Source organism: Vulpes lagopus, chromosome 9, assembly GCF_018345385.1.
Source record: "Vulpes lagopus strain Blue_001 chromosome 9, ASM1834538v1, whole genome shotgun sequence".
NCBI lineage: Eukaryota > Metazoa > Chordata > Mammalia > Carnivora > Canidae > Vulpes > Vulpes lagopus.
The window spans coordinates 54,197,381-54,225,356 of record NC_054832.1 but is presented as its reverse complement, the minus strand read 5'-3'; the positions used below and the strand labels follow the sequence as shown (position 1 = coordinate 54,225,356).

Here is a 27,976-nt window from a genome sequence, read left to right as displayed (position 1 = left end):
AGTTGACAGGAACAATAGATTTTTCCACTCTTTGCTTTTTATTGTTTGTGTTTACTCTAGTTGGCCAATTAATGGCAACACATGACAAAATTTTCCTGACTTCTGATTAATTATCTATAATTTTACTGGTTTTGTTACTGCTAAAGCTCCACTTGTTCTATATGTCATATCTTACATTACTCATCCTATTTTCTTCTTTGACCTTCCTTGTATTCAGAAACCCCATGTTATTAACTTGTCAGGTAGTACCTGTTATAATCAGAGAAAAAGCAAAGAGGAATGAATGTAATGCCAATATAACCATTAATTAGAACACATGTTTTAGGGTATTAAAACAGAAGAGGATAAGAAATGATAGTTTAGTTTTTGGATAGCTATATAGTATATAAATGGAACCCCAAATGGCACCAGGGATAATTAAAACTAGAGTTTTAATATATTTGATACACATCCAATTTGTGCCCATGGATGACAAACAGCTAGTAAAGGAGAATTAAATAGATATATTTCTGGACAAATGAGGTTAATAATTTTACTATTTACCTCAATCATTTCTTAGGCTTTCTTTGTTTATTATGCTAGAAATTATATGACATTATCAGAGTAAAAGCATTACAATGACTTCACCATTGTGGAACATGAAACAAAATGAGAAAAAAAGGCAAGGAAGGAATATGAGTAAAGCAAGAAGGAAAAAGAAATGAAAGAGCTGAAAGGTTTATATCTTGGCTGTTAGGTGCTAGGAGAGTTTACTTGTGCTTTCTTATTTAATCTTCAAAGTTCTCTTATCAGAATGGTATTAACATGCCCATTTTATAGACAAGCAATTGAGGCTTTTCAGCTACTGGTTGCATTTGATTACCTGCCAGATTTTCAAGCCTGTGATGGGGACAGTCAGGTCAGGAATTTTAATCTTGGTTAAACTGTGACCTAGTGGAAGTACCATTCTGCAAACTCAGTTTTGACTCAAATTTTGACATTAAAATGTTTCTTGTCTTTCTCTAGGATGGTAGTCTGTGTTTCAAGAACAACTATAGTTCCCCTATAACAATATTTATGAATTGTTTGTGCCAACTAAAGATTTTGGTTCATTTTTATATTAACAAAGCCCTGGAATTACATGCAAAATGCTGTGAAGTTATTTGTTTATTTTTAGGGAAGGGATACAGAGCTGTTACCAAATTCCTAAAACTCAATCAAATATTATCTAATAATTTACATTAAATGGGGTAATGAATATTTCTTCTGGATCCAAACACTATTATAATATTAATTATTATTCTTTTAAGATTATTTATTTATTTATTTATTTATTTATTTATGAGAGACGCAGAGAGAGAGAGAGAGAGGCAGAGACACAGGCAGAGGGAGAAGCAGGCTCCATGCAGGGATCCTGAGGTGGGACTCGATCCTGGGCCCCCAGGATCACACCCTAGGCTGAAGGCGACACTAAACCACTGAGCCACCTGGGCTGCCAGATTTTATTTTTAAGTAATCTCTACATCCAATTTGGGGCTCAAACCCAGAACCCTGAGATCAAGTGTCACAGGCTCTAAGAACTGTTCCCTAGAATTATTTTTAATACTTACAATATCCCTGAAATATCTATTAACTCCATATAACTGAAGCATAGAGAAGTCCAAATAAGTGACAGGGATGGAATTGAAATCCAGGTCAATTTCAACTTGAGAACCACTAATTCTATGCCCTGCACTGCCTCTCATTGTAGATAATAGTACATGTCCATTTATTTCCTTTATTCCCTTTTGGGAATCAAAGAGCAACCAGTACAGATTATTTTTTAATGTAAATGATATAATAATAATGCTAGCCAACAGTTACTGAATATTCATTTTGTGCTCAAAGCTGAGCATTAAGTACTTTATGGGCATTCTTTTATTTAAATCTCACATATATATTACCTACGTGTGGAAGTAGGTAGTATAAATGTTCTAAAGTGATTGAAATAACATGATCAGGTAACAGCAGTGAAACTGGGAACAAATTTCTTAGGCTGATGGTTGAATTTTGAACAAGATATTAAGAGAAGGGATGAGCACCAGTGAGAAGATTGCGATGCTATTCATAGGAAGGGAATGCACTAATGTAAGTGTGGGCCCTAGTAACAGGAAAACTGGGGTTCTGATGAAAACTGAAAGTAGGTTTCTTCTTGCAGTTTGAAAAAATATATATACTGGTATCTCTTCATCTCTTTCCTGTTTGAAAATGATTGTTTTATGGATGTGTTGAAGTAACTGATCCAGATTCTCTTTTAGATTTAGAATAAATATTTATATCACAGATGTAGAGTCCATGGAGCCATTTTCCCAAGTTGATAAATACAACCCCACCCTCCCAACCTCCTTTTAAATCTCCTTTATCCACCATGAAAATAGAGCTACCTTATAACCCAGCAATTGTACTACTAGGTATTAACCCCAAAGATACAAATGTAGTGATCTGAAGGGGCGCCTGCACTCCAGTGTTTCTAGCAGCCAAACTATGGAAAGAGCCCAGATATCTGTCCACAGATGAATGGATAAAGAGGATGTGGTGTACACACACACACTGAAATGGAATACTAGTCAGCCATCAAAAAATGAATCTTGCCACTTGCAATGATGTGGATAGAACTAGAGGGTATTATGCTAAGCAAAATAAGTCAATCAGAGAAAGACAAATGATTTCACTCACATGTGGAATTTAAGAAACAAAGTAAGATTGTAGGGGAAGAGGGAAAAATAAAACAAGATAAATGATAAGAGACTTTTAATCATAGTAAACAAACTAAGAGTTGCTGGATGAGGTGGAGGTAAGGGGATAGGATAACAGAATGATAGACAAGGAGAGCGCATGATGTAATGAGCACTGGGAGTTATATACAACTGATGAATCACTGAGCTCTACCTCTGCAACTAATATACATTATATGCTAACTAATTGAATTTAAAGTAAATAAATAAATAAAATGTTTTGCACTCTGGCAAAAGAGAGCAACAACAAACACAATTTCCTTTTATCTATAGTTATTATTCGTCTAGTCAAGAAGACCCAACTTGATATATTCATGCCAAAGTATAAAATGAAATTATAATTTGATTAGTTCTTCCTATAAAATTTTATTGATTACTACAATATATATTATCACATGAAGATTTTTGGCAGTATTATATATCAGCTTGATAACCTAGATCATCGGACTGTGTTCTCCATTTATTTATTTACTTTTTAGAGTGGATGATGGGAGAGTTAGAGGAAGAGAGAGAGAATCTTAGGCAGGCTCCATGTCCAGCGCTAAGCTCAATGTAGGGCTCAGTCCCACAATCAGAGCCAAAATCAAGAGCAGGATGCTTAACTGACTGAGCCACCCAGGTGCTCTGTGTTCTCCATTTAAATAGTAACACACAAACCTTTCAGAAGGAATATTATAATTAATCCCCCCAAATAACTTATAATTCTGTATGCTCTGGTTTCACACACATTTGGCATCATTTTGACTTTCACTACTCATTTAGTGTGTTTGCAAGCCTTTTGTTAAGGTAGCTGGTACACAGATCATTTCCTGATTGCCACATGTGGAATAGTGATTCTATTTGCATTTGAGAGTTACTAGCATTTACAACTAATAGAGTCTGGGACTTGAAGGAAAAACAGTGGTTCCTTTTGGTACTCACAGAAAAGAATATTTGTAAATCTGCATTACTGATCAAAGAAAAATTATTTATTATTATAAATTTATGACACTTCCTTTTAAAAAAAAGATTATTTATTTATTTATTTATTTATTTATTTATTTATTTATTTATTTAAGAGAGCGCAGAAGCAGAGGAGAGGGGAAGAGGGAGAGGAAGAAGCAGACTCCTCACTGAGCAGGAAGCCCAATGCGGGGCTCGATTCTAGGATCATGATCTGAGCCAAAGGCAAATGCTTAACTGACAGAGCCACCCAGGGATCCCTATGACACTTTCTTTTAAGCCAACCATAAAATGTTAGACTACCAGCTATAAATTTACTGTATTATATATAACTGTATTATAAATTATTATGAATTAACTATAAACTGTCTTTTTTCTCTACTAAAACAAAATAACATTTGTAAAAAAGAAAAAGAAAAAGAAAAATGGTTTTCCTTTTCACATCTTGAAACTATATTCTCCTCTTCTTTGAAAATTAGGTTTGAATAAAATGTATTTATATCTCATTGAAATCTTGGCAAAGTCAGCTTAGCCATCCCTTTGAGTAGTAACTTTCTTCACATTGAAATATCTTAAACATATGAACTTATGTGATAAATATTACTGATATGGATACTTGATTCATCAAGAATATGTTGGAAACGGAGATGGACAGTGACAGAACAAAAGTAATTTCTAATAAATATTACCTTGATATTTAGACCATTAGCTAAAAAATAGTGTAAAGAGCATGAAAACAGGTTTTATTCATTTCAAGGAAGCAGAATATTTATTTGCACATCACTTAACATTTATTAGGCATGTTTTTTTTTTAAGATTTTATTTATTTATTCATGAGAGACACAGAGAGAGAGGCAGAGACACAGGCAGAGGGAGAAGCAGGCTCCATGCAGGGAGCCTGACGTGGGACTCGATCCCAGTCTCCAGGATCACACCCTGGACTGAAGGCGGCGCTAAACCGCTGAGCCACCTGGGTTGCCCTAGGCACATTCTTATAATCTGGAAGGTTCTGTACATCATTTAATTTACACATCCCTCTCTAATAGTGTTATCCCTCTTTACAGATAGGAAACAGGCTCACAAAGATTAAGAATGTTACCTAATTCTAGTAAGTAGGAAAACCTAAACTGGTCTAATCCAGAGCGAAGCTCTTTTCTGCCAACAATGTGGATCTTTATCTTTGATAATTAATGAACTATTATGAGCCTTCTTTCAGAAAAATGCATAAAGCAACAACACAAGGGATGATAGAATACTAAATGATTGGTGGGTTTGGAGTTCTGTTGGTAGATTTTTTTGCAAAATCACTTTCCTCTGAGATAGTATGCTCTAAATATTTTCTCTGAAGAATTTCCTAAATTATACATATCAGAAAACTATTTTTTTTCAAGGCTAAAGAAAAAAATGAGTTTTTTTATGGAGTGCCTGGGTGGCTCAGCCAGTTAAGCAGCCAACTCTCAATTTCTAAGTTCCGCGTTGGCCTCAAGCCTGGGTCTTGAGATCAAGCCCCATCTCAGGCCCCCTGCTCATCAAGAAGTCTGCTTGAGGAGTCTCTCTCCCTCTGCCCCTTCCCCAGCTGTTGCTCACATTCTCTCTCTAAAATAAATAAAATAAATCTTAAAAAAAGAGAGAGAAATGAAAGTTTTTAAAAATATACTTAGGGGCCACTATTATATACTCTACATCTACCAGAATTGAAGGTTAGATGTGTCCACAAACTGTTCATTACATTGTGACTTCTTTCTAATATTGTGAAGTAGACATAGTTTAATAATTCTGAGGGGAAACAAGAAGAAACTCTGCCTCTTGGTCCTCAACATCATACTTTTAGTCTACCCTATTCTTTCTCACTTGTGCATGTTTTCATGATTCTCTCTCACAGTCTTCTCTCCAAGTGCATCTTACATAAATGCAAGCCTTGTCAAGCAGCTATTTTGTGCCAGGTAGTCTTAGGGTCGGTTGTACCCATATATGTACAATTTTGGACTTCTCTGGTAGGGTCCTTGCAGATAATACAACATAATGGCTAAGAGAGTTGGTGATCTTCTGAGTCCAAATACTGCCTACACCCCTGACTAGCTGTGTAACCTTGGAGCCCCTTGAAAGCATCAGATCTCTCATCTGGAAAATGGGAAAATGCATCTATTGTATAGAGTTAATGCAGAAATTAATATAAGATGGTACACGTTATGCATTAGCACAGTACCTAGCTCTTATTAGTAATAGTTGCTCTTATCACTATTCACTTTGTATCCCCAGTCTCAGCTAAGGGCCTAACATAGATTAGTTTCTTAGCAAATACTTAAGAGATTGAACTAGTTCTGAAATTTAAGTGATGCATCAATGCAGAGTAGTAACCCGTTTCCCATCACTTCTCCCACAGAAAGGGAGAATAGACAGAAAAAGCAAACTATTACATGTGTTCTTTTCTTACTCTAAAGCTCTTACCCAGCTCCCATCAATAAAATAATATTCCTGAACCTCAACAGTCTTGAGGTTCAAATCACACTATTTGAAAATAATTGGGTTTCCCTAATCTAACATGCCTCCAGGACTACAGGGTAACCAGGCTTATATTAATGCTATCTAGTTGAAACTAATGATGATAATTAACCATTTATGAGCTCATTGGGGCTTTTTAAAATTTATTATCCACACTTTAAAGAGGCACAGCTATTTTGTCTTTTGTAGGAGCCACAACAGTCAAGGTAATATTTTAAAAAACACAAATTAGATGATATCATTGGCTTGTTTCTCACCTCTAAAGACTATCTACTGTGAAGAGACTAAAACATAAAATATTGAGGGAGGCTTATGGGCACCATATGCTTTGGCCACTTCTTATATCTTTCCCCAACCTTCACCTGGTTCCAGGCACATTTGCCTCACAGCTTTGTACTCGCTGATCCTTTTACTTCCCTTTGCTCATTAATGGCTCAATTCAAATGTTGCCACTATTGTTTTGGTCAGAGACCTGCTTCCTCGGTGCCTCTCTATCCCATCATCCAGTTAAACTTCTGTCACTACGAAATTTGTTCACATGTTTACTCTGTTTCCCCCTACCTCTAGGGCATTTGCTAAAGAGCAAAGACTTCATGCTTTCTCCTTAACCACTGAATCCTTCAAGGCTTTCAACAGAGACTGGGGTATGGAAAGTGCTGAGGAAATGTGTGTTTAATGAATGCTAAGTATGTGAATGAATTTAAAAAATGTAAAACACTAGAACAAGAATATTTCTTTCAAAAGAACAGAGAAATAAATAATTCCATTCAATAAGAATCAATCATACTTAATTACTGACGTATGACTTAAAAGTTTGTATTCAGTAAAAAAGTTCCATTGCTTTCTGGTTCCTTACAAGTTATTAACTAAATTTTGCTCACTTTAAGGCCAATCTATGAGACATTATTTAACTTGTCTACTCTAAACTCTTGAACTTACCCAGTATTAACTCAGCTCAGGACATTACTGGTTACTGATGGTGTGACACTGGGTAAATTATACTTTATTTCTCAGGCCTATTTCCTTATTTATAAGATAAGAATAATAATAAGGCTTATCTCATAGGTTTATGAGAAGGATAAAATCATATATATATATTATATATATATATATATAACTCATAGGTTATATATAAACTCATAGGTTATATATAAACATATAAACTCATATATATATATATATATATAGGTTATATATATATGTGTGTGTGTGTGTGTATATATATATATATATATATATATATATATATACCAGCACATGGAAGTATTACTATTGCTGTCATCAGTATTTTTTTTTTAAGATTTTATTTATTTATTCATGAGAGACTCAGAGAGAGAGAGAGAGGCAGAGACACAGGCAGAGGGAGAAGCAGGCTCCATGTAGGGAGCCCAACGCGGGACTCCATCCCGGGACTCCAGGATCACACCCTGGACCGAAGGCAGGCACTAAACCGCTGAGCCACCCAGGAATGCCCTGTCATCAGTATTATTATGAGCACTAAATGTTGAGAATAATTCTTCATATAGTTGTTGGGTTTTTTTTTCCCTTCATATAGTTGTATATTCCACTGAAGATGATAAGACTAATAGAATATTTAGAAATCAAATTAAAGAAGGGGAGCCACTAAAATATACTGATACAGAAGATTATAAGGGTGTAAAAGCATAAATGCATAAAAACAAATTTGTTTTTGTTTTCTTTTTTTTTTAAAGAAGGAAAGAACCTAGAAATATGAGGACAAAAACTATCCATTGGCTCTGCTGACATGGAGATAGCGGGTGACCTTCATAAGTAAAATTTCAAGGCAGTGGGCAAAGAGGTTGGGGTGAGACAAGCCAGTTGGAAATAAATTATAGAATAAATGGGGTGTGTGAAAATGGAAACAATAAATGAAGATAAGTTTGAAAAGCCGAGCCATGAATTGGATAAAAAAGGTAAGCAGAGGGATCCCTGGGTGGCGCAGCGGTTTGGCGCCTGCCTTTGGCCCAGGGCGCGATCCTGGAGACCCGGGATCGAATCCCACATCGGGCTCCCGGTGCATGGAGCCTGCTTCTCCCTCTGCCTGTGTCTCTGCCTCTCTCTCTCTCTCTATGTGACTATTATAAATAAATAAAATTAAAAAAAAAAAAAGGTAAGCAGGGATCAAAGGACAATGCTGCATGTGTAGTTTTTAACATTTTAAGTAGGAGTGATTAGTTTAGAATAGGTTGAATTTTGATAGGAACAATTCATAAGGAGTATTTGGATTGTAGAAAATGCAGTTCTGTGAAGTACTTGAGAATATGAGAGAAAATGAATACCCACCATGTGTGATATAAATTGCTTTTTAACTTTAACTCTTAAAATAAAAAGGAATATAAAAATCAGTGCAAATGCTAATGAATTAATTGATTTGATAGTAAGTTATTTACTGACTTCTGCTTTCTTAATGAGATATGAGGCAACTCATCTGCTGAGAACAAGGGAAGTAGAGAGAATAGAGAGAAATTATTGAATAGAGTGAGAGATTTGAAAAATTGAATAGAGTGGAGATTCGTTTAAAAAAAAAAAAAAAGTCCTTTAAGAATTAGAATTTGGATGCATTTGGATGCCTGGGTGGCTCAGTGGTTGAACTTCTGCCTGTGTCTCAGGGTGTGATCCTGGGATCAAGTCCAGCATTGGGCTTCCTGTGGGGAGCCTGCTTCTCCCTCTGCCTATGTCTCTGCCTCTCTCTGTGTCTCTCATGAATGAATGAATGAATGAATGAATGAATGAATGAATGAATACATAAATAAATAAATTAGAAAATTATTGGTAAGTCAGAGCCATATTTCCAGTCTTGAAAAACCCATTTGAAATTAGTAATCTTTAATTTATTGGGATACCAATTTGCCCTGCCATGTGTTTTTTTTCTCCAGCCACCTGGTTATAGATTATGAAGAGACAACAAAGTTAGAGATGACAGTCAAGAAATAATACAATTAGTATTTTAAATACATATGTGATGTTTGACCTCAGTAGTTATCAAAAAAAGTCAAAGAAATGGAATATGAGGTTTCAGTTTATTACTTTAGCAAAATAAAAAAATTATATGATATGTTGGCAAAGTTCTTGGCAATATGATTTGATTTGATCTTTATTTTTTTTTTTTTTTTTTGATTTGATCTTTAAAAAGTAATTTGGCAATGTCTAGCAAGATAAAAATGTTATAGGCTTTATACATTAATTCTAATTCTGGAAACTTACTCTAATAAATAATTTATATTTAGGAAATTATTATATAAATAAAGGTGTTCATTGTTATGTCATTTCTAATAACAAAACATTAAAACATCTTTAATAGTCAACAATAGAATGTTTTAGTTATTTGTATCTCCTTCATACCAAACTACAGTTATAATTACAGTTATAGTAATTACATTACTAGAATGTTTAATGAAGAAAGAAAGAAGAAAGCTGATTTCAAAATTGTGTCTACCTTGTGACAACTATGTAAACATATGAATATTTATTATAAATTAAACCAAAATAAAAATCTTAAAAGCTCTGTAACACTGGGGATTTTCTGTTTGTTTCAAACATATTTTTTAACATGGTACTTATTATAATTTTGCTTTTTAAGAGGAGTAGTGAAGGAGTTTTCTGCTCTTTTCTTTAGACTTTTTGGTTATTGCATCATGTTACATTTCATACCTTTAAATAAAGCCAACAATTCTATCATCAGAGACTAGATTTATTTTACAGTTCACATTTCCAAGTTATTTGATATAAAAAGACCAGATGTACTCATAAGTGCTTTAAAAATATCATTTCAAGATCCACATTTTTGTGCTTAGTCTTACCTAGATGAATATTAAGAAGACTACTCAAAATTGCTAGCCATTCATTTCCACTTTTCTCATTTTTATTCACTTATATTCACAGAAGTGATAACAAATGAGTCTGCAGGTACATCTTCCAATTTCTTAAATCCTCTATTATCCACATTATGAAACTGCACTGATATGAATATTTCCAGTATTTTCAGAGCTCTTTAGAGGCTGACTTATGCTTTGACTCTCTGTAATAAGTATCTTATGTAAGGTAAAATTTGGACTCAACTTCTGGAAGCTTTTTAATTCTTAGTTCAAAAGTAAGAGATCCTTAGTTCAGCCTTGTGATTAACAATTATTTGCATAGTTGGAAGTTCCTAAATTATTGGCTGATGGATACTTGGCAGGACTCATGTCATTTCTCAGAAGTTCCCTATTCAACTCTTTCTCTCCACCCCCCCAACATACACGCATATACACATATTGTACTTCAGAGCACAGGCTCTGGCATTATAAAGTCTAAAGTTATAATTCCAGTTCTGCTGTTTCCAGTCCATTTCATTTTAGGTGAGTAACGTAATCTGTGAGACTTTCTATTTTCATCTGTAAAATGGAGATTCCAATTATAACCGCCAATCTTCAAAACATCACTAATCATTTTTTTTCATCCCTAATTATTTTAGAGTTTCTTTTCCAGATTCAGATTCTTTTTTACAGGGTCAATATATATGGCTGATTTTTATTACTATTTTATTATTTAGGTCTTGCTTTTCCCTGAGTCTCCAAGTCTCCATAATGAAATGTAATTTCCAGTAAATTGAGTAGCTCTTGTTATCAGCAAAGATTTTAACCGAGTTGATTATTTTTCAATGCAACACAGATTAGTATTTTTCCTTTTTTTTTTGCCTTATGTAGATGTTAAATAAAGATTCATTTAATAAATAATTAATATATGAGTGCATGGATGAATGATTAAGTGTTACTTCTTGAGAAGGTAGAACAAATGAGACAGTGGAACAGATGAGAAAAGGATCCATGGAAAAAAATGGCCAACTCACTTTTGTGTCCAGGGTCAGACTAAGAAGAACTTCTCTGCTTTGAAAAATGCAGAGCAAAGGGAGGCTCTGGAACCAAGCCACCTAGGTGGCTCAGTTGGTTGAGCATCCATTTCTTGATTTTGGCTCAGGTCATGATCTTGGGGTTCTCAGATGGAGCCCTGAATTGGGATCTACACTCAGCAGGGAGTTCGCTTGAGGATTCTCTCCCTTCCTTTCCCTCTGCCCCTCCCCTACTTGTGCTCATTCTCTCTCTCTCTTTTTAAAAATAATTTATTTGAGAGAGAGAGGGAGAGCGAAAGAGAGCACCAGTGCAGGGGGAGGGGAGAGGCAGAGGGAGAAGGAGAAGCAGGATCTCTGCTAAGTGGAGACCCCGACTGGGGGCTGGATCCTAGGACCCTGGGATCATGACCTGAGCCAAAGCCAGACCCATAACTGACTGAGCTACCCAAGCTACTCTAACTCTCTCTAAAATAAATAAATAAATCTTAAAAAAAAAAAAAAGGAAAGGAGAACTTTTTAAATAACTTTAACTACTTTTAAAGGTTGATAAAATCCCCTGATGATTTTTGTATTTGGCAGCAATAAAAATAATGTGGGCTTAGTCCTATTAGAGATAGAATGCTAAGCTACAATCACATTAAATGACATTATGTACTCTAAATTTATGGAACATTTCTTATGGGTCTTTTCTACAGTCTATCGTGCCTCTAAGTAAAATGTTTGGTAATCTAGCTACAAAGCTATAAGTCATATGACTTTTAGATACCTACTGTGTCAAAGATTTCCCCTGTGTAGGTCATATTTTGCCATGGAATGGATTTGCAAAAGTAACACACATGCCAGTATCACTGGCAATTACAGTGCCAACAAACTTCAATTTAAATTGATGAATATACAATCAAATGATAGTATCATTTTCTTATGTTTTATGGGCAAAGGTGGGTAGGATAGGATATGTATTAACAATGAAGCCTTTATAGACTGAAATAATAATACATCATTTTGAAAACATAAAATACATTATCCAAAGTTTTTTCAGTATCTTCCATTAATATTTCACTGTACTTTAGACATTGCCTACAACCAATGTTTATGATAATCTCTGCCCTCTGAAGTGGAATCATGCCTGTAGCACACATTAGTCATGTAAAAGATTAAGCATGGAAAAGAATTCAGTATTTAAAGACAGTTTGCTTTGATTTATGTAGTACTTCTTCCAAAAAAGTGGTACCAAGAGTCATTGCTTATTGAATTGGAATTACATATCCTTTCTAAAGTTTTTTCCTTTAACATCAATATCAATGAAAGTAAAGCAAAGTTACATATTCGTTAAGAAATACAGGCAAAATTATAAAACAAAAAATAGTTATGTTCATAGACTATTTTTTAGAACAGTTCTAATTTCATAGAAAAATTGAGAAGATAGTATAGAATGTATCCATGTTTCATACACTCATTCTCCTCTATTACTAACGATTTATATTAGAATGTTACATTTGTTATAATTAATTAACAAATATTGATATATTATCATTTACTAAAGTCCATACGTCAGTCATATTTCTTTAGTTTTTATGTAATGTTCTTTTTCTGTTCCAGGATTCTATCCAGGATAATACATTACATTTAGTTGCCATATCTACTTAGGCTCCTCTTGGTTTTGTTAGTTTCTCAGACTTTCCTGGTTTTGATGACCTTGACAATTTTGAGTAGTATAAATCAGGTCTTTGTACAATACCATTAATGGAATGTGTTTGACTCCTTTCTCATGATGAGATTAGGATTGTGTTTGGGGGCGGGGGAAGACAGCAGAGTACAAGGGCCATTTTGTCAGATCACATCAAGGGTACATACTATCAACATGATTTATGACTGCTGAAAGTAACCTTGATCGCCTGGCTGAGGTAGGACTTTTCAGGTTTCTCTTTTGTAAAGTTAGTCTTTTCTCCAATTTCATACTTTATACTTTGGAAGAGAGTCATTATGCTTAGCCCAAAGCTAAGGAATGGAGAGTTATGCTTAAGGTAGAGTATCTATATAAGCTATTTGGAATTCTGCATTGGAGATTTGACTGTTCTTCCCCATTTAATCATGCATTCAATTATTTATTTTTATCAATAAGAACTCATGGATTTTTATTTTATACTTTGGGTTATAATAATACTACTTTATTCACTTTGTTGCTTAAGTTGTTCTAGTTATGACCAATCTGAACTCTTTCAGTTGGCTCTTCTGCTACTCTGATATGTCTTGATCCATGTAAGTCTGTATTTTTAGTATTTCCTTTTTTCTGAAAGATGGTCCAGGCTTATCTTATATATTTACTGTCCCAGCCCTAGAATCAGTCATTTTTCCTAGATCCTTTTATTGTAGAATGGTACTAAACACAAAGGTCTGAGTGGGTGGTATGTGCATTGCTGCTGGAGTGTCTTCACTTCTAGTCTTTTTAGCTGGCTAAGCAAAGAGACATATGTGTTTATACTAACCATGTGTGTCAATATTAAGCTAATCATGAATGTATACTGAAGTTTCCAACTCTGATCTATAACCATGTATATCCTTCTTGCCTCATTCCTTGCTTATTTTTAAATTTCCAATCCAACAAAACACTTGAGTTTTAAAAATGTAAAAATCAATACTTTTTAAAAAAGATTTATTTATTTTTAGAGAGAGAGTGGGGAGGAAGGGCAGAGCGAGAGGGAGAGAATATCTAGCAGACTCCCTGTTGAGTGTGTAACCCAATGCTGGGCTCAGTCCCATAACCCTGAGGTCATGATCTGAACCAAAATCAAGGCTGGACACTTAACCAACTGAACCACCCAAGGCGTTCCTCAAAGTGTGAAAATTAGTACTTCCAACATCAATAGACTGCCAGACATCTGCTTCCAACAAGATGGAACATTTCTCCCAGGTCCTCACACTTAAAACTAAAACTCTGAATATAACATGACAAACAAGAATTGGAAGATATTGAAAGATGCAACCAGAGATGGACTTACTAGGGACCTTGGGACTTGAGGAATGACATGGTGACTTCTATTTACTACTGCTTCCCATATATTCTGAAGAGTACATTGCAGGAGCCTCCAATCCATAACCACCAATAGAACAAGAGACAGAAAAAGCTTCCAGAAAAACCTTGTCTCTCCAGCCAAAGTATGAGGAAAAGGATTGCTAACAACAGAAAACCATTTTGGCAATACATATTGTGCTCAAGCCAAAATGCAATGGAAAAATTGCAACCACCACCTATGCCCCTTGGTTTCAGCGGGACCAAGTGAAGAACTGATCTTCCACACTCCTACCCTCCAAAAAGCAAGCAGCACTCTGACTCTCCTACTAGGGTTATTTCAGTGTGGTCCATCAGTGGGCTGAGCCTCCACACCTACCTATCAGCAAAGAGACTTAAGACAGGACTAGTTAACACTGAACTGCCTTCACACAGTCTTAGGGTCCAATTTGGGAGCTTAGCCTCCACTTCCACTTGAAATCAATATAACAGAATGTTGCAAATTGGAACTAGTAGGCACTCCACTTTCCCCTGACACCTGGTGTCAGTGAGACCCAGTAGGGTGCTGAATGTCTATATCTATCCTGAAGCAATAAGATAGAATTGAGATAGAAGAAAGGCTAGTTGGTGGGGCTAGTTGGCAGTTTTCATCTTCCCACCTGGGTGTCAGTGGAGCACTAAGTCTCTACCCACAACCAGCATCAATGAAATGGAATGTGATGGTGTGAAGAAGGACAGTTAACACTTTACTTCCACCTCTCCTCATGTCAGGGAACCTGCTGAACCTCCAGTCCCATTCACAAGGTGATATAAATGGTCCCACTTTTGAGGGCAAGTATCAGCAGGGCAAAAGGAGAACTGAATTTCTATGCCACCTGTCTACAGTGAAACAATGTGAGTCAGTGTCCATTTTTGCTGGGATATTGTCAACAGGGCCCAATGGAAAGCTGTATATACCTATTTCCATCTCCAGGCCTCATGTCACACCTCAATAGAGGGGTCTTCCTGCTTAAAATAATAATAAGAAGAAGATTAAATAAGATTCAGAGTCCTATAATACTCAAAATATTCACATATAATTGAAAATTACTTATGATCTCAAGAACAAGGAAATCACAAAATGAATGAAAAAGACCAACAACATGCATCAACATCAAGATAAGTCAGATATTGGAATTATCTAACAAAAATTATAGGCCATCATGTAAATACTTCAATAAGCCATTACGTATTCCTTGAAATAAATAGGGGAAAAATAGAAAATGTAAGCAGAGAACTAGAAATTAAAAAACAAGTGAAAATTATAGAACTGATGAGCATCTGCGTTTGGCTCAGATCATGATCCAGGGGTCCTAGGTTCGAGTCCCATATTGAGCTCCCCGCAGGGAGCTTGTTTCTCCCTCTGCCTATGTCTCTGGCTTTCTCTGTCTCTCATGAATAAATGACTTTTTTCAAAAAGTGCCCAAATTTTTAAAAGACATAAACTTGCAGATTTAAGAAGCTGAGAAATCGCAAACAGGATAAACACAAAGATTTCCTTGCTGAGACATATCATAATTAAACTTATAAGTAATAAAGATAAAAAAAATCTTGAAAGTAAACAAGGAGAGAGCATATATTACTTGCAGAGAAACACCAGTTCCAATGGCAACATGTTTATAATCTGAAACTTGGAGCCAGAACATTGGCATAACATTTTTCAAGTACTGAAAGAACTGTCAGTCACAAATTTTATGTTTATTTTTTTGTTTGATTATATTATTGGACTACTAATTAATCTTTCTATATCCAGAATTGTCATCACACTTCCCCAGCATTCCAGCCACAGTGTCTCCAGAGTGATTTTCTAAAACTGAAACAAACAAGCAAATTTTTCTTATAAAAATACCTGATCTTGTTATGCAAATAAATTTTTCTCTAATTTTAACTTTCTAGTTAAAATCCTTCAATGGGACAGGGGAGTTGGGGCTGTGACTCAGTAAAGCAACTAGATCTTGATCTCAGAGTTGGGAGTTTGAGCCCCATGTTGAGTGTAGAGATTACTTAAAAATAGTATCTTTAAGAAAATCCTTCAATGGATTCCCATCTTCCTTAGGATAAAAATCTCACATTCTGAACCATCTTAGTCTGTTTGCACTGCTATCACAAAATGCTGACTGGGTAGCTCATGAACAAAAATATATTTTTCCCACAGTTCTGAGGCTGAAAATTCAATTAGGGTGCCAGCATGCTGGGTCACAGATTTGTCGTTGTATCCTCAAGTAGCAGAAGGTGCTAGGGAGCCCTGTGGGGTCTCTTTTACAAAATCACAAATCCCATTCAAGAGGGCTCCACCCTCATGACCTAACCACCTCCCAAGGGTCCCACCTATGAATACCAGTACATCGGGGAATTAGGGTTTTAACATGAATTTTGGGAGGACACAAACATTCAGACCATAGCATTTACTATACACACATGGACCTTTCACGATCTGGCTTCTAACACTCTCCCCAATGTCTTCTTTCCTTATACTCTGGTGAGCACTCTTTATACTGATTGTATATAGAACTCTTTTCTGGTCTAATCCTTAGCTATTCATTTTCATGCTACCATGATTTTCTCTTTCCTTTGCTTTAAAAATTCACTCATTCATGTTACATATCAGCCTATACTGTACACAGTGCACATAGAAGTGTTGAAGAGTTAATGGATCTGGGTGTAGCTTTCAACCATGACAGAGGGGGGTTAGAAGATAAGTACTTCGAGTTTCTCACCCATTATAGAGATAACTCTGAGTCATGCTCTACAGATTCACAGAATTCCCATGAACTCCCACAGTAGTTCCCCCAGAGTAATCTGTTCAGTAATGCACCACTATTGGCCTCCTTCCATGCCTCTGTTCTCAGTTTCCACTCCACTTCTGAGTTTCCTGGGACTACCTCCCAGATAAACAGTTTGCATTCAAATTCTCTTAGGTTCTGCTTCTAAGGGAACTTAACCTAAGATGATTTCAACAATTTATAGCTTCCTAATAATCCAACTCCTGCAGACACATCACTGTAAAAGTACCAAGGCATGGCACATTATGTCACTCTTCCCAGATCCTAATGTAAACCATATAGGAAAAGGCACGACTTTGAAGAGAAAAATAATTTGTATGAAAATGGCCAATGGATAAAGAGAAGGTACTATAGTGCCATTTGTTTTCCATTAATGATGCTGGAATATATGGCAGATGGTCTATAACAGGTGTGACTATAATTTGAGGAGACTGCTTCCTCAGCTACTCAGAAAACTGCTATTATTATTTCTGAAGCACAGCGTCAGGACTTTATTTCTTTACTCGCAACCTTTCCTTTTACCTTTGTATTTATTTTTCTAAATCACTGACTAGCAGTCAACAGATTTATTCTCTCCCCACCACCCCATCACAAAGAGACACACGTGTGTGTGTGTGTGTGTGTGTGTGTTTCCCCGAGACAAAGACACTTTTGTGTGCAACAGTGCTTAAAAAGACAAGCTCATGGTGCGCATGTGCAATGGATAATACACATTAAAGGTCTCTATGTTTATTTTATGAATAAGTTTAGTCAAATTAATAATTTACTAAAGATGTAGATGAAGACTGAAGAAGGGAAGTAGATTTTGAAGAAAAAGACAGAAAACTTGCCTTTTTTGCTTTTTGTGTTATAATGAACAAAGGATAATGGCTTTTTTTTCTTTTCTTCCTTGGCTTGAAGGCCCAAAATGCAACCTGTACTCTTATCATAATATGTTCACTTGTGAGGGACACCTGGGTGGTTCAGCATTTGAGCGTCTGCTTTCAGCTCAGGGCGTGATCCTGAGGTCCAGGATCAAGTTCCACATCGGGGTCCCTACAGGGAGCCTGCTTCTCCCTTGCCTATGTCTCTGCCCCTCCTTCTGCCTCTCTCTCTCTCTCTCTCTCCCTCTCATGAATAAATAAATAAAATCTTAAAAAAAAATGTTCACTTGTGAGTATTCAAACTTATAAACTGTGGATTTCCCTTAAGTTATTATATTGTTTAGAAGCCCTAGGTTTGGACATTTACTTAAAATTTTAAAATTGAGATTTATAAATACCAATAATGTTCCTTTCTCTTGCCATCTCCATTTCAGTTTCTTGAGTTTCTGGAAGGCCTGGTTTCTCCAAAGGAGCAGTTTCTGGTAGAAGGTGTGATCCAAGAACAAAAAAATCAAGTATAGCCAATGAATTAAGGACAAGAAGGTTTCCAATCAGGTAGGAACATTTATCTCACATATTCAACCACCTGTTCTGAGGGTTGGATATAATTACTTGGAAAAAGATAGATGTATAACCTACAAGGAAGCTGTTTGCAATTCCCTTGGCAGTGGTAGTGTTTATCAGAGAGTACCTTGGAGGAAAATGAATGCAATAACAGTATGATGCTTTTTTCCATTTTTAGCTCCTTGTTGCCTAGTACATGTAGTGATCTTGGTGACTAGTTTAATCCTAAGAGGTTAGGCATGTGGAACAGCAGATTAATCTCTTTGTTACTTTCTCCTAGGACAAATCATTGACTAGGTTGTCTTCATGATCTTCTAGTTGCCTATTCAAATTAATGGCCATGATGAATCAAGTAGTCTTTTAAGTGGGGAACAGATCTAGTCAATGTTGTGAAGAAATCAGCTTGGTTCTTGTTGGGGCACATCTATTTTTGGTCTTGCCAAAAAGTAGTGCACATAGGGAGTTAAAAAGGAGGAAAATGGGGCATAGGAAAAAGGACCTCATTTACCTATGCATGTTAAAATACAACTAATGATTTTATTTTTCATTAGCAAAATTTGAGTTAAAAACGTAAAAGGAATAATAAAGATGACTCATTATATGGCAAGACAAAAGACAGTAGTGACATCCAAAAATCAAGGGCCTCTCCATTTCACTCACAGTTATATATTCAGTATTTAGCCCACCACTTGATCCTACTCGCTACTCAATATAAGACCGTGGGGAATGACTTATGGATGAATGAATGAAAAAAACTTAACATGTTAGAAAATATGTTTATCCTTGTATTTCCTTGTGTATTGACTCTTATATTCTCAGGACCTAGCACTGTACCTGACACATGAAATGTAAGCAATAAAATTTGTGGAAAGAATGGATCAGTCCTCATGATTCTAGGGATAATTATAAGACCAACACAGACCCCATATTTGTGAGGGCCTAGGGCCTCACAAATACCCATGAAATGGGTAAATACCCATGAAATGAAAGCCTAGATAGATCTCACACTACTAATAAGGCTGAAGAATTTATCTAGTTAAAATTTTTTTTTGAAGTATAGTTGACACACAATATTACATTAGTTCCATGTGTACAACATAGTGATTCAACATCTGTATATGTTACCCCATGCTCACTACAAGTGTAGCTCCCATCTGTCACCATACAACACTATTACAATATCATTGACTATATTCTCTATGCTGGGCTTTTAATACTTGTGACTTGATCATTCTCTAACTGGAAGTCTATATCTCTCACTGCCTTTCACCCATTTTGTCAGTCCCCTCACCACCTTTCGCTTTGGCCATCATCATTCGTTCTCTGTATTTATAGGTCTGATTCTCCTTTTTGTTTGCTAGTTTATTCATTTGTTTTTTTTAGATTCCACATTTGAGTAAAATCATGATATTTGTCTTAGTCTGATTTGTTTCACTTAACATACTACCCTCTAGGTCCATGCATTTTGTCTCAAATGGCATGATCTCATCCTTTTTGATAATTGTGTAATATTCCTGTGTGCATATGTGTGTATACGTGTGTGCCACATCTTTCTTATTCATTCATGGGATACTGATGGGATATTTAGGTTGCTTCCATAACTGATTATTGTAAATAATGATGCAAGAAACATAGGGTACATAGCTTTTCAAATTAGTGTTTCTGTTTTCTTTAGGTAAGTACCAGTAGAATTATTGAATCATATGGTATTTCTATTTTTCATTTTTTGGGAAATCTCCATACTGTTTTTCACAGTGGCTGTACCAATTTATATTCCCACCAACAGTGCAGAAGGGTTTCTTTTTCTCCACCTCTTCACCAACACTTTTTATTTAGTGTCTTTGATTTTAGCTATTCTGACAGGTGTATGGTGATAGCTCATTGTGGTTTGATTTACATTTCCTTGATTACGATGTTGAACATCTTTTCATGTGTCTATTAGCCATCTGTATGCCTTTGGAAAATGTCTATTTAGTTCTCTGCCCATTTTTTGATTGGATTGTTGTTTTTTTTTTCTTTTCCTTTTTTGGGAGTTTTTTTTTTTGTATTGAGTTATATAAGTTCTTTATATATTTTGGATATTAACCCCTTATCAGATATATCATTTGCAAATATCTTCTCCCATTCAGTAGGTGGCCTATTTGTTTTGGTAATGGTTTCCTTTTTTTTTTTTAAGATTTTTTTATTTATGATTTATTAAGATTTATTTATTCATGAGAGACACAGAAAGAGAGAGGCAGAGACATAGGCAGAGGGAGAAGCAGGCTCCATGCAGGGAGCCTGATGTGGGACTGGATCCCCGGACTCCAGGATCAAGCCTTGAGCCAAAGGCCTAGGTGCTTAACCGGGCAGCCACCCAGGCGTCCCTGGTGATGGTTTCCTTTGCTATGCAAAAGCTTTTTTTTTTTTTTTTTTTTTTTTTTTTTTTTTTTTTTCCGGAGTTGCAAAAGCTTTTTATTGTGATGTAGTTCCAATAGTTTATTTTTGCTTTTGTTCCCTTGCCTTAGGAGACATCTAGAAAAGTGTTGCTGCAGCTATCAGAGAAATTACTGCCTGTGTTCTCTTCTAGAATTCTTATGGTTTCAGGTCTCACATTTAGGTCTCTAATCCGATCTAATACAACTCAAATTTAATCTGAGTTCGGCTTTGTATATGGCATAAGAAAGAGGTCCAGTTTCATTCTTTTACATATAGCTGTCCTGTTTCCCAGCACCATTTATTGAAGAGACTATCTTTTTCCATTGCATATTCTTGCCTTCTTTGTCAAAGGTTAATTAACCAAATAAGTGTGGATTTATTTCTGGGCTTTCTATTCTGTTCCACTGATCTGTGTGCCAGTACCATACTGTTTTGATTATTACAGCTTTGTAGAAAATTTATCTAGTTTTAATCATTTACATATCATCCCATTACATTTAGGCATAGTACCTACATTAGACATACTATTAAATGACTCAAATATGGATAGAAAATCCCCTAATAAACTTCTGGGCCATATTATTTACAACACATAATTTCTGGAGCATTTTTATAATGACAAGGTAAGGGCAATTTCAGAATCATTCACTTCTAAAGTTATTTATATTTTTTCCACAAGTATAGCCATAGTACTGCATCAGCTATTTCTCTGTAACCTGCTGTTGCTATCTTTTTTGCATTCCTAAGGGAAAACAAAAACCATTTAATTAAAGAAAGAAATGTAAATTTTAGCATAATGCGACTTCCACAAAACCAAACACACACACACACACACACACACACACACACACACGCACACACAGTCTCTGTCTCTCTCAGATACGAGGATGAAGTAAAATTCTAAAAGAGTATCCGGGAATTCATTGCAAAAAGAGGAAATCCACTCATATATGGTTATTTTAGTCTTTTATTAATCAGTGGTATTCTGATGTACTTATTAATAAAAACTAAGTTGCTAGATGGGGAAATAACTTTGTAACATTTTTGTCTTTATATGTATTTATCAATAATGTATGAGATTACTTACCCCTCTTCATTCTTTAATTATATTCTCTTGGGGCAGGAGATTGTAGTTGTCAGGGTTTTTAAAACTTTATTTAAATTTAAATCCTTAGGGCCACCCTGAGTGGCTCAGTGGTTTAGAGCCTGCCTTTGGCCCAGGGCGTGATCCTGGAATCCCGGGATCAAGTCCCACATCAGCTCCTGCATGGAGCTTGCTTCTCCCGCTACCTGTGTCTCTGCCTCTCTCTGTGTGTGTCTCTTGTGAATAAATAAATAAAATCTTAAAAAATTTTAAATAATTAACATATGACATATTATTGGTTTCTGAGGTAGATGTCAGTGATTTGTCAGTCCTATATAATACCTAGTGTTCATTATATCACATGCCCTCCTTGATGTCCATCACCCAGTTACCTCATCACCCCATCTTCCTCCCCTCCAGCAACCCTCAGTTTGTTTCCTATGATTAAGAGTCTCTTATAGTTTGTCTCCCTCTCTGATTTCATCTTGTTTTATTTCTTCCTCTTTTTCCCTATGATTCTCTATTTTGTTTCTTAAATTCCACATATTAGTAAGATCATATGGTAATTGTCTTTCTCTGATGGACTTATTTCACTTAGCATTATATTCTCTAGTTACATCCATGTTGTTGCAAATGGCAAAAAAAATTTTTATGGCTGAGTAATATTCCATTATATATATAATATATATAATATTTCATTATATATATATAACACATCTTTTTTTTTTTAAGATTTATTTATTTATTCATTCAGAGAGAGTGAAGAGAGAGGCAGAGACACAGGCAGAGGGAGAAGCAGGCTCCCTGCAGGAAGCCTGATGTGGGACTCGATCCCGGGTCTCCAGGATCACACCCTGGGCTGCAGGCGGCGCTAAACCGCTGCGCCACCGGGGCTGCCCTATAACACGTCTTTTTTTATTCATTCATCTGTTGATGGACATCTAAGCTCTTTCCATAGTTTGGCTAATGTAGACATTGCTGCTATGAGCACTGGGGTGCAGGTGCTGCTTTGGATCACTGCATTTTTATTTTGGGGGTAAATACCTAGTACTGCAATTGTTAGAACACAGGATAGCTCTATTTTCAACTTTTTGAAGAACCTTCATACTGCTTTCCAGAAGGCTGCACCAGCTTCCCATCAACAATGTAAGAGGGTTCCCATTTCTCTACATCCTCACCAACATCTGTAGTTTACCGACTTGTGAATTTTAACCATTCTGACTAGTGTGAGGTGATAACTCATTGTGGTTTTGATTTGTATTTAGCTGATGCCGAGCAATGTGGGGCATTTTTTCATGTGTCTGTTGGTCATTTGTATGTCTTCCCATTTCTTGATTTGATTATTTCTTCTTTGGGTGTTGAGCTTGATTAGTTCTTTATAGATTTTGGATACTAGCCTTTTATCTGATAAGACATTTGCAGATACCTTCTCCCAATCTGTTGGTTGTCTGTTTTGTTGACTATTTCCTTTGCTGTGCAAAAGCTTTTCATCTTGATAAAGTCCCAATAGTTCATTTTTGCCTTTGTTTCTCTTGCCTTTGGAGATGTGTCTAGTAAGAAGTTGCTGCGGCTGAGGTCAAAGAGGTCGCTGCCTGTGTTCTCCTCTATGATTTTAATGGATTCTTGTCTCACATTTAGGTCTTTCATCCATTTTGAGTCTATTTTTGTGTATAGTGTGAGGAAATGGTCCACTTTTATTCATCAGTTGTTTTTAAAATTCCTAGGCAGCCACAGGACTAGTATTACTTAAATAAATTGTCCCAAAGTAGGAGGTCTCCTTATGGAAAATAAAGTCCTCATATGAATAGGGAAAACTTTTATAGTTGAAAGATTTCAACTTTTTTTTTTTTTTAGATTTATTATTCATGAGAGAGAGAGAGGCAGAAACAGAGGCAGAAACAAAGACATATGCAAAGGGAGAAGCAGGCCGGGCCGCTGAGATCACAACCTGAGCCAAAGGCAGACACTTAACCACTGAGCCACCCAGGAGTCCCTGAAAGATTTCAACTTTACAACCTTAATGAATAAATACATATGTGGGTCAAAGTAGACTTCCTTCTCTATAATTAATGACTAGAGGTTATCTTTGGTATATAGGAGATTCTAATTTTAAAAATACTATTATATAATACCTAATACATATAAAAGAACATATTTAAGTATATTGTTATGAGATATAATAATAAAATAAACTACATACACACCACTAAAACTAAGAACTAGAATCCAAACTGCTGAATCATTGTGCCTTACCCTCATCCCCCTTTCCTACTTTCACCAAAGAAGTAACTGTCCTTGGTTTTATGTTCAACATTCATTTAATTTTTATGTATGTTTTTAAACTATATATGTGATTTGCTTATCATTGACTTTTATAAAAATAATTTCATATTTTATGTAGTCTCCTCTGCTTGCTTTTTTTCACTCACCATTATGTTTCTAAGGTTCAGCCATGTTGTGTTAGTGCTCATTAATTTTACTACTGTATAATATTTCATTGTAAGTAGAAGAAAATATGCTTATTGTTTACTCTGTTGGTGGTATTTGGGTTGTTTTGGACATATTATGAACAGCACTTACATGAACATTTATTTTAATGTTTCCTGGTACATGTGTGCAAAATGTGTTTTAACCATATGTAACAAAAATTAGAACTGGTGATTCAGGTAATTCTCCTCCTCCTGGAGACTAGTGTAGTTAAAAGTCTACAATGGTAGGTCTATTTGTGCTAATTTCTCTTACTAACACCGAAAACTTCTTATCAGTTATATAATTTTCCATTTGAGGTTTTGGGTTTTTCCCTAATGATGTTTTTGTTTTCTTTTGTTCTTTATCAAATGTCTGTGAATCTGATAGTCTCCCGTGTATTAGAATAAAATCAAGATTCGTAAGAATGAAAATATGTTCTTAAGAAATTTATAAATTCGGGATCCCTGGGTGGCGCAGCGGTTTGGCGCCTGCCTTTGGCCCAGGGCGCGATCCTGGAGACCCGGGATCGAATCCCACGTCGGGCTCCCGGTGCATGGAGCCTGCTTCTCCCTCTGCCTGTGTCTCTGCCTCTCTCTCTCTCTCTGTGACTGTCATAAATAAATAAAAATTAAAAAAAAAAAATTTAAAAAAAAAAAAAAAAGAAATTTATAAATTCCTACTTGCATTCAAATTGGGGAAAATCAGCCTGAAATTTATAAACAGAACAACAAAACAAAAAGCTAAGAAACACTCACACTCAGGAATACAAAACAGTTGCACGTGTTTATCCTATAAGAAGTCTATAATGAAACAACAGGATGTGGGACGCCTGGGTGGCTCAGCGGTTGAGCACCTGCCTTCAGCTCAGGGCCTGATCCCGGGATCTGGATCGAGTTCTACATCAGGCTCTCCCTCTACCTGTGTCTCTGCCTCTTTCTCTCTGTTGTCTCTCATGAATAAATGAATCTTAAAAAAAAAAAAAAAGAAAAGAAAGAAAGAAACAACAGGATAAAGACTACATGTCCAAACCAAAATACAACCTTGTAAATCATGTTTCCAGTCAGGTCATGTAACAGTGGGGCAATTTAATAAATAAATTAAAACAATTCTTCTTTTCAACAATTTCCTAAGTCAACATTTGGAATAATGGAAAACTTATCTTTAACTCAAAGAAACCTGGGCAGTTAGGAGTTAAAGTAAATGTGTTGTCCTACTGGCCTACACCTGGCTAAAAATAGTATTAAGACTTGAGAACACCCATGGACACTGAACAGACTATCTAATTATAGCTTTTTCTATCGCCAAAAGCTTTTAGAAATATGCTATCTTTTGTGAAAACGTAGCCTTTGTAAAGGGCACATGGACACTAGGTCAGTGACTTTTAGGCCTAGAAAAGCTTTTAAGTATTTTCTTAGTTTGGGAACCCATATTTTGAAGTCATTAAAACTGAATCCCGCCCCCCCCCCCAAAAAAAACTGAATCCCAAGAAATTCAAAATTTTGCCCAGCATCAAATGGTAAACAAGTAATAATAATGGCACTCAAACCACCTCTGCCTTCTAAATCCATTGAACATGGATGGCATGTAATAGTAGCTTTCAGTACCTGCTTATTTTCATTGCCCTCAACAACGCATTCCTTCTATGCCTTGCCTTTCTTGCTTCTTTAATAGGGGTGATAACTAACTGCAAAATTTAGTTATAACTAAATTTTAAAATTTTTGGTATTTTATAATTCATTTTGAACTGCTATTTCTAGTTTATTTTTTTAAAATTTTTTTAAATTTTTTATTTATTTATGATAGTCACAGAGAGAGAGAGAGGCAGAGACACAGGCGGAGGGAGAAGCAGGCTCCATGCACCGGGAGCCTGACGTGGGATTCGATCCCGGGTCTTCAGGATTGCGCCCTGGGCCAAAGGCAGGCGCCAAACCGCTGCGCCACCCAGGGATCCCTATTTCTAGTTTAAAAATGTGTAAGGACATTTTCTTTCCTTCTTAAAATGCCTCTGCCTACATTTATGATTTTTTACTGTTGAACTATTAAATAGCAGTAAATATAGAAACACATTCTAGTAGAGGAGATGTGTTAGGAGTAACATGGTGAAGAGTAGAGTTGACATAACTTAAAGGTAGATGGGGAGAGAAGGAAGGACAAAAATGTGATCTGTTTGGAAAAAATTAATGGCAAGTTAATTTTTGGCTATTGGTTATACTTAATACAATATAGCATAACTTAATTTAAATTCCAGGTTAACCTCTGTTGTTTGCAGTGCTACAGATTAGGGAGTAAACAAAACAAGATATTTTTTATGTTCCACCATTTTGTATTAATTCCCTAAAGATTTCTTCAAGACTTTTTTTAAAAAAATAAAAGACAAAAAAAAAAAGTCTTTGAATTATTTTCCCTGCTTCTTTGCACTTTAATAAGCTGATAAATGGAATTCAGCTATTATTGTTAACCCTGTCTCATAATTTTAAAAGCACTAGAGATGGCGTGTGTGTGCACAAACACACATAGAAACACATTTCCTATCAACTACTGTGCTGCCTTTGCAGACAATGAAATAAAGTTCTCAATCAAAAAATTATTGGGACCCTTGGGTGGCTCAGCGGTTGAGTGTCTGCCTTCAGCTGAGGGCGTGATCCCGGAGTCCCAGGATCGAGTCCTACATCGGGCTCCCTGCATGGAGCCTGCTTCTCCCTCTGCCAATGTCTCTGCCTCTCTGTGTGTGTCTCTCATGAATAAACAAAATCAAATAAAAAACTATTATTGTCATTTAGATGAAAATCAAATATGATAGTGGGGTCAGTCATTAGTAGGTTTAAAAGCCATCCTAGGTGATTTATATGTGCAGCAGGATTGATAGGTCTTGCTTTAGATAAGGCCCTTAGATGGAAGTATAACCAAGCAGGGCTCTAATTTCATATATGAGATCTGTTTTTTTTTTAATTTGAGTACAGTTAATATACAATGTTACATTAGTTTCAGGTGTACAACATAGTGATTCATTATCTCTACACATTATGCTGTGCTCACTACAAGTATAGCTACCATCTGTCACCATATAACACTATTACAAAATTGTTGACTACATTCCCTGTGCTGTGCCTTTTATTCCTGTGACTTATTCATTCTATAAGTGGAAGCCTGTATCTCCTACTCCTCTTCACCCATTTTGCCCACCCACCCCTATAACTATCAGTTTGTTCTTTGTATTTATAGGTCTGATTCTACTTTTTGTTTGCTTGTTTATTCATTTTGTTTTTCAGATTCCATATGAGTGAAATCATATGGTAGTTGTCTTCTGAGACCTGTTTTATTTAGAGTTCTTTGGCAAATGCTTCTTTGTGTTTTTATACTCTTAAGCTATGCTATAAAAATATCAAAAGTTGGTGTGAATTAATGAGGTGATATGCAAAAATGAAAGCCTAGAATTTAGGAGATGCATGTGGTCAAATAAGTTTGGTGGACACAGACATTATGGAAATTAGATAAAGACATTAACAATTCAGAGTGCTGAAATAAAAATCTTCTAGTTATGTCAGTACAAATCCTAATTTGTACCACAAAGGTAATGAACTCAAAAAATTTTATTTTTAAAATATTTACTTAGTACCCTACACCATACTTATAACCCTTTTCTGAAATTTGAAGAACAAATAAGAAAAATAGAAACCTCCATCCTTTAGTAGTTTATACT

At 35.7% G+C, this 27,976-nt stretch overlaps 1 protein-coding gene across 2 annotated transcripts in view; it reads left to right on the top strand.

Annotated features, from left to right (window-relative positions):
* The window catches only part of PKIA (cAMP-dependent protein kinase inhibitor alpha), a 98,160-nt gene that overhangs the window by 47,706 nt on the left and 22,478 nt on the right, over window positions 1–27,976 (top strand). Inside the window, exon 1 of one of the 2 annotated variants that reach the window (XM_041768875.1) lies at window positions 18,176–18,296. The exons of the other annotated variant lie outside the window; for it this stretch is intronic. The gene's annotated coding sequence lies outside the window, so the exon portion shown is untranslated. Of the gene's footprint in view, window positions 1–18,175; window positions 18,297–27,976 lie in introns of those variants that run through there. 2 annotated transcript variants of the gene reach the window in all.